A 9,158-nucleotide genomic window follows, 5' to 3' on the forward strand; every position below is an offset into this window, starting at 1 on the left:
GGTATGTTGTTATTGTTGTTGTTATTATTGTATAATTAAGCATGGGCTACATAAATGAAGCTGAAAACTCAATAACAAGAAACAAAAAGACAATTCTTTCACTAATAGTGCATCCCAAACCAATTTCCATCATTTAACAAGTTAAGCTCTCAAGTCAATAGAACAATATCACATATAATTGGGCTCCAAGTATTATTACGCACGAATTATGCTGAGGTCGTACGACCCGATCCAAAATATAAACATGTATATTGTGCACTGTCGAGGATCGAACAGCATGAACCATAGATGCATCTATTCTTCTGCCGAGGCGTTTGGCCTGCTCCGCAAGAAGAGAAAATACTTTATAAACGACCGATTCAAAGATTATTAAGAGGCTAATATTCAAAGAAGCACCAATTCTTATTAATGGTCAAGTAACCCTTCAAAAACCCAAGTAGATGAAATTTGACCTTTTACAATTCCTTTATCAAGTTCCAACATGATTTAAGCACTTAAATTAATAAGTAGGGTGCAAACATCGCAAGTATAACATGATTCGAGTCCTAAACTACCCGGACATAAGCATAATTTGTAGCTACACATGGACTCTCGTCACCTCGTGCATACGTAACTCCCCACAAATAGAAACACATATTAACTCAATTCACCTATGGGGTTAATTCCCTCTTATAAGGTTAGAAAAGAGACTTACCTCATCTCAAAGCTTACTTTTTTCGGTCCACAATTGTGCTTTAAACCCTCAACCGGTGCCAAACGACTCGAAACTAGTCATAATGTTATATAAAATAATCAATACATGTTCAAAGTTCATATCCTAACTATTAATGTGAATTCCCTGCCCTTATTGAAGAATTCCTAAAATTCACCTCCGGTCCCACGTGCCCGGATTCTAGAAATTTTTGAAGAAAGTTGTTACTCATGACCTCACGAACTCAAATATATGATTTTTACTAAATTCCATAACCGTTTTCGTGGTTAAATCCCATTTTTATCAAAACATAGGTTTTTCATCTAAACCAATGATTTCAAGAATTTTACATATTAAATCTACCCATAATCTATGTATTTAACTCACATCATGTATAAATTACTTACCTCAAAGAGTTAGGTGAAAACTGGGTATTTGAAGAGTCGCCACCTAACGGATTTTGGTACGTAGGGCACCTAGAGTAATTAACTCATGTAACTAGTTTTCATTACTAGAGATTAAGGTAACGGCTTGAAATGACCTTTAGGGGAAGGTGTTAGGCACCCCTCGCGATCCACAACGGTGGGTCCCGACCGAACTTAAGCTATGTGAATTAGTCATTTTAACAAGTAAACACTTTCAACGCATATTTGCAAATAAGGGTAGTTTTCACATTATAAATACATATATGATCAAGGAAATTCAGATAATGAAAGTAAGAAAGAGGTTTGGACAACATGCATATGTAAAGAAAAGGAAGTTTAGAGAATTTAAACACATATGGGAATTGGGAAAGGAAAGTCCTAAGTTGATTAGCCTACAGGATCATACCCATGCAATGCCCGATAATCACTCCTCAATTAGGGGCTACACATGACATTAGCGCGTAGGTCATTATATCCTTTTATTACCCATTACCCTCGCCTTAGTGGTTATATGAGCGAGTTTAATTAACAAACTCTAAGCGTGCTGCTACTTGTCCCTTCCTTATGGTCTTAGAGGAATTTAGGACCTCTAAATCTGGACAGTTCTAGACAACCTAATATTTTTAAAAGCTAAAAATCTAGGTGACAAGCAATAACATGTAGTACAATCAAATAGGGACAAACAGTTAGAAGGCTCATATTTACCTCTGCAAGTATATAGGCAAACAAATAGCACGTCTAAAACACAGATTGTGAAGAGGTTCAGAAATCCTAAGAACATAATAGCTAGATGAATGTTACATATTCAGGATATGCATAAAGAAAGTGGCAGAATCCTAACCAGTTTGCCTACTGATTTTATAGCATGTTAAGCCTGGATAATTTCACATATAAAACAGAATTGGTTTTACAATTTTAATGCCCTAAGGCTTGCCTAAGTGCGTATATGCAGTCATAATTCTGGAAAACAGTTTGAAGTTCTTTTATGCTATAGGCATGCTTTCTAGTAACATTTAACAAGATACTGTATGGAGTTCCAGTTTATTACTTAATGCATATGATAGTTACCCTATGAACATGAGTGAAACTGCTATTAATTCTCATTAGACACGCATACGTAATAGATCCAGTGTGACAACCAATTGAACCTACATGCATGATTTCTAAAGAGACAGACTTGAATATATGTTGTAACGAAAAACTAAACCTTAGTTATTTCATTTCCTATAGGCATGACGTCTAATCATGTAAAGTAAAGTAGGCAAAACTTATTTCAACCAAAGCAAACCTTATAGGCAGGTTATTTAACAAAACACATTTGAACCAAAGTAAACCTTATAGGCATGTTATCTACCAAGCTTTACCCACAGTACCATATAACTACCCTCCATTTTCACTAGTCACCCCAATATCTATTTATAATTAATTATTAAATACCAATGATTGAATGAATTACATAAGTAAAATATAAAATTAAGCTATAGGGAGCCTAAAGTAGGCCTAAAGCAAATCCTGGTGTACCAGGCCTTCACTAGTCTCAAATGTCGAGGATTTCATATCCAAGTTCATGTCCAGATATGTAAGAGTTCCCTAAGGACCTCAAGGATCCCGGGCAGTGCTCACACCCAGACCTTTCTCAAATAAAGACTGATTTATGTGCACTGTGGAAGAGCCAGCCCTGATATGCCAGAGTTCAGAGATATCTCAAGGACCTCTAAGCAGTACACATACCAGAGGGGCAAAACTTACTAATCTAAGAGTAAGTGAGAGTGCAATGATTTGAAAAGGGTTTTGGTAAACAGTATAGAGAGGACTTTTAGAGGTGAAAAGATTTTCTGAAAACCATTACTAATTTGGTAGTAAAACAACTTGAGAAAAGTATGAAAACGCTTTGAAATCAAAACATAACTCACAGAACAAACCATATTCAAAAACACTTGGCAAACAAGTTCCACACAAGGAGAGAGGGGTTGGGGATACATAGAATACATCATAGTGTATAGTGGAGCACAGAAGCAAACAGATGTACAGAATTACTAAGTTAGTTACAAGGGTAGGTGATTGAGACATGGAGCAGAGATGTTGAGAACACATAAACCTCAAACACATAACTAGAGTTGCCTTGAGAGACTAGACGACTTAGCAAAGCAGAGTAGGAAAGGACGTAAATGAACAGACTAATCAGAACACCACACAAACACTCATAGTGTAGGCATGCTAATCGCACACTGATCAAAACAAGATTTTAGACATGCTAGATATATAGTAGACAGGTAAGCATAGTTGAGACATGCTAGTCATATATTGAACAAGGCAGTAGTAGGCATGCTAGATAAACAGTAAACAGGCAAGTATGCTAATCACATATTGAACAAAGCAATATTAGGCATGCTAGATAGAAAGTAAACAGGTGCAGGAATGAACTCAGGACTGATGAACTAAGGCAGTAATAAAACACATAGGGTTTAGATTCTAAAATTTAATCAGAGGCATACCAGTTAAGGGAAAGAGAACACAAGATGTAAGACAGGTGTTGTGTAGTTTCTAGCCTTGGCTTACAGCCGGCAAGACTAATGAAGATCACAAGTAGCAGAAAGAACAGAGAGCTTTTTTTAGAGTGTAAGAGCAGTGGTGAACTAATGTTCGTGTTGAACTGAGAGTAGATGAGAGTATATATAGTATTTTAGGAGTGGAGCAGAATAAGGTAAAAGAAATCAAATCTCAACAATTAGGGAAATTACAAAATCAATCACATACGAAATTAGCGTAGTCTTCCTTTAATTAAGGACAACTACTCAACAGTTAAAGGATAGGAGTCACTTAAAGCAAGAAAATCAAATCAGACCTAAGTAAAGAGGTAAACAAACAGGAGTTTAATTAAGGAATAATCGTGAAGAATCATTACAGGCAATAAGGGAGTAAGAATAATTAAAGTCTCAAACAAATGAATAAATCAAGAATCAACACATAAGTTTTAACCAAGAAAATCAATAAATCGAGATTCAAAATAATACTGATTTAAAGAGAGGGAAAAATATCAATTTTCCACAAATAGATGAGTAGGCTGAACAAAAACTTTATAAACATACATAAACTATCCAAGAGATCGACTCAGAAACCCTAGCAGAGATGAACTAGGGTAAAAGTCACATGATACTGAATTAGACTAAAAAATCATGAAAGTCAAAGCAAAGAAATAAATAATGTAACATGTAGCATGGAAAGACTCAGAATCGGAGCAAAAAATGTAAGAAATTGGGGCTTTAGAATAAATCGACTAAGGTTCAAACAATATTAACATGAATCGGTTAGTAACACTTAAAAACCATGATTAAACATTTGAAAACTAGAAAGGCTTTGAAAAAGGTGAGTTCAGTAAACCCTAGTTTTTAGGAAAAACAAAGAATCGATCAAAACCCATAAGACCTTCGTGAAAACATGTGAAATAGATTTGATTTATCTTAGATCTGGAAAGATCTGAAAAGATCAAAGGATAAAAATTCGGGTTTTTTAAAAGGCAACGAAGACGGTCATAGATTGATAATAGGCTAAATTGTTTAATATAGCCTATGTTTTAGCTCAACTTAAGGATGGTTTACTATTGTAAATGTTCAAATAATGCAAAAATTGGATCTAATCATGACTTTAATGTCTCACAAGAGTTCAATAAACAAATGAGGATTTATGATGGTAATCAAGTGAAAAATGGAGTCAAATGATGAAAAGTTGAGCAGCAACATCTTAACAAGAGAAAACCCCACTAGCGCGGGTCATGCGCTCCCGCGCTAGTTCAATGATTTGGACAGAAAGAAACTCGATATGCACGGGATATGCGCTGGTCATGCGCTCCCGCGCTAGTCCTGTCCGGAAAAGCAATTATTGAGGGGTAAATTGGTCAATTTGGGAGTAATCCACTAAACTACCATAAAGTAAAAGTTCCATTATGGATGATAATCAGATTTTGAGAGGAAGAAATAATTTTAGAGAGAGAAAGTGAAGAGAAGACTCAATCTTGAAGTGAAGAAAAGAAGAGGATTACAATCTTGAAGCAAGAACTAAAAGAGTTTTTCTAAACTTTCTTCTTGTATTTACTTATATTATGTTTAAGACTTTTATTGTTGATATTTGTATAATTATGAGTAGCTAAAAACCCAAGTATTCTAGGGTTATGAGTGTTAGATGATTATGATGTTTGAAGCTTAAATTGATGATCTTGAATTTATCATTATGGGTTGTTTATTTGATTCTGTTGTTAATTATTTTATTGCGTAGCTAACAGTGAAATACTATTTACGAATATTGAATTAAACTTGAAAAAGGAAATTCTTGATTGCATATAGAGTCAAATAGAGCAAGATCCGGATCCTGGGCATCGGGTGAAAGATTCGCAATTAAGATAGAATTATACTTAATTGCCTTGCTTGGTTGAGAAATAGGATTTGTAAATGTATTTGAGTTAATGTTAATACCATAGAAATATAGGTATTAATTTAACTTGAATAGGCGCATAAGAAATTGACAGATTCTTATGGGTATTATTAACCCTATAATCAATAACCTAGATAATTCAATAAATTATCTTTAAGCTAAAAGCGTAGCATGATCTCTATCAAGCCCATGACCCCGGAATATCTCTCTTATTAATTGTTAAAAGAAAAATTGTATAAGTGGTATAGTAACTTCGTGTAATATTATTGTTAAATTACCAGTCAAAGTTTTAAGTTGGTTATTTATGTATTTTGTAATAAATTAGCTTAAATCGATAATTGTTTGAATTTGCATCAGTTGATAAGTTAATCACAAGTCCTCGTGGGAACGATACTTTACTTACTACTATATTACTTGTCGATCGCGTACACTTGCGTGAGTGTTTTGGTCGCAACATAGACTTAAGAAATCATGGATTCAAGACAAAAAATGAGAAAGATCTTACTCAAAATCAAGCCAAATAGCCTGAAACATGCAAGAAAACCCCAAGGTGTAAACAGACCGCCTAGGTACCTTGAGGATCTCCTCAAAGATCAAGAAATGGAGATACCATGGCAAGCAGGAGGCCGATATAGGCCTGAGATGACATAGAAACATCGTAGAACTGAGGGCTAAGCCGGTGATGGCGTTTGGAGATTAGGGTTTAGGTCGAGAGCATTTGAGAGAGGAGAGGAACAGATGACGGCGGGGAAGGGTGGGAAATGATTAGGTTAAAAGGGGGTATATGGGTTTAATTAAGGTAAGGGGAGATCTGGACCGTTGATCAAAATGATCAACGGCCAGGATAGGCCGGGGTATTGGGTCGGGTAGGCTTAAATTGGGTTAGGGTCAGATGTGGAATTAAAAATTGGGTTGTCTAATTGGCTAGGTCCAAATGAAAGGGGCTATTTGTTAATACATATTTAATCGCTAAAACAATTTTTTTAAATAATTAATAAATTATAAAAAATAATTTTCATACCTGAAAATATTTTAAAAATATAAAAGGCTATTTTTCGATAAAATAATATAATAATGCGTATGTGGGCTATAATTACAAAGTAATTACAATTGCGACCTAAAAATATAAAAGTGGCTATTTTGCAATAATTGAAACTTAGTACAAATGCAAATGATAAAATTAAGGCATAAAAATTATTATAAAACTGTGATGCAATCAGTGATTGTTTTATAAATAAAATACTGGGAGAAATAATTAGAATATTTTAAAAATGCATAAATTGTATGAAAAATATTTATTCATGCCCATGCATAGTTTTGAAAATATTATGGGGAAAAATTGGGTATCAACAGCTGCCCCTCTTTACCCGGGAAGGATGAAAGAGTTTTCGGGTAAAGAAATGATGGCCAATTTTGACCGGATGGGATGTTTTGAAAGATAGATATCGGACTCTAGTCTTTGAGCTGCCTACATATCCCTGGTTTTACAGGAATCAGGCCATGTGTAGTTCTGGATCCATCGACGGAATACACTGATGAAGGCGATGCAAGAATGGACACGAGATTTTGGGATAGGTGGAAGAGTGGTTATGGTGAACGGTCAAGCTTGAGATAGTTAAAGGAACTAGAGCGAGGCTGCTCCCGCTAGGATAGCAGTTGCTTACTTGCCACCTACAAGTAAAGAGATGCTACATGCACTTGTGCAAGATTTAAACATGATGCAGATTCCCTTTGGACCATGAAAGTCGTCTTCAGACGGTTAAGGATGTCGTCCTCAGACCATGATTTCCTGGGCCATAAATTGTTCAGTGAGGGATTTTCAGGCCATGAAATTATATTCTCGAGCCATGAAGATGGTGCCTCCGAACCATGACACCTTTGAATAATGATATGCAAATTTGAGAGATCCTCAGGCCATGGCATGGTGTCTTCCGGCTATGAGGATGATGCCTTTAGACTATGACGCCTTTGGATAGATTGGCGATATTTCAGCCCATAAGATGTGATAATATGATGTTAACAAGACAAGGCTCAGTCTTGTGAAACGAAGGGCAGAGCTTAGCCCGATAGAAAAGCAGATAGATAGTACCGGAATAGAGCAATATTTATGCGATGACAGACAATGCTTAGTCCCATGTAAATGTGGAGGAAGGGATTAGCCTCATGCAAATATGGAGGCAGGGATTAGCCTCATGCGAAAATGGAGGCAAGGATGAGCCTCATGCAAATGTGGAGGCAGGGATTAGCCTAATGCAAACGGAGGCAGGGATTAGCCTCATGCAAATATGGAGGCAGGGATTAGACTCATACAAATATGGAGGTAGGGATTAGCCTCATGAAGATATGGAGGCAGGGATTAGCCTCATGCAGATATGGAGGCAGGGATTAGCCTTATGCAGAGATGGAGGCAGGGATTAGCCTCGTGCAAATATGGAGGCAAGGATTAGCCGCGTACAAATATGGAGGCAGGGATTAGCCTCGTGCAGATATGGAGGCAGGGATTAGCCTCATGCAAGATAGAGGCAGGGATTAGCCTCATGCAAATATGGAGGCAGGGATTAACCTCGTGCAGATATGGAGGCAGGGATTAGCCTCATGCAAGATAGAGGCAGGGATTAGCCTCATGCAAATATGGAGGCAGGGATTAGCCTCATGAAGATAGCAAATAAAGGTAGAATGTTTCTTAGCTGGGGATACGTTCAGTGTCTGGTGGAATGTTTGATAGTGATTTTGCTTCGTGTATACATGTTTCTAAATGTTATCGCTGCATCAGATGTGCCTGCGTTCAATGAAAAATTGTAAGTTTTGTGAGGGAAGGTTGGTTCGTGCTTCTGTCTGTTGGCCTTGCTTTGTTCCGTTCTAGAGGCCTTATTTGAGTTACCCTGGGTAACACCTGACTGTTACGGAAATAGAGTTTTCGAAAATATGCAATTACTAATAAAAATAAAGTTATTTTTTAGAAACATGGTGAAATTATCAAATATTTTTTGGAGGAACCAGTGACTATAACACATCTCAGAGACATCACAGCTTTCTCGTGTTAGAATTTTAAGGGTCCTCCTCAAAATTTTGTCCCAGTTTGGTAGATGATCCTTCGGCCGTTTGTGGGTAACGAGCCTTGTTGAACATTCTTTGGAATTTTGAGAACCCTTCTCAAAATTCTGCCCTAGTTTCGGATTTTGGGGGAATGGAAATTTTATTATGATATGACCGAACCCATAGAGTTTCCTACGTATCCCCTCTTAAACAGGAATCAGGTCGAGCGTAGTTCAATTACATCATGTGAATGTGAAACATCTAAGCATAATATCTTTTGACTGCGTCTGAATTGATTGGTTTTGGCCAAATTTCTCCGTCTATTTCTGCAAGTATGAGTGCTCCTCCTATTAGCACCCTATGAACCATATAAGGACCTTGCCAGTTGGAAGAGAATTTTCCTTTGGCTTCATTTTGATGTGGGAAGATCTTCTTTAGCACCAGCTGTCCTGGTGCAAATTGCTTTGGTTTGACCCTTTTGTTGAAAGCTCTAGACATTCTGTTCTTGTAAAGCTGATCGTGACATACTGCATTCATCCTTTTTCCATCTATAAGGGCCAATTGTTCATAGCAGCTCC

Source organism: Nicotiana sylvestris, chromosome 7 (genome assembly GCF_000393655.2).
Source record: "Nicotiana sylvestris chromosome 7, ASM39365v2, whole genome shotgun sequence".
Taxonomy (NCBI): Eukaryota; Viridiplantae; Streptophyta; class Magnoliopsida; order Solanales; family Solanaceae; genus Nicotiana; species Nicotiana sylvestris.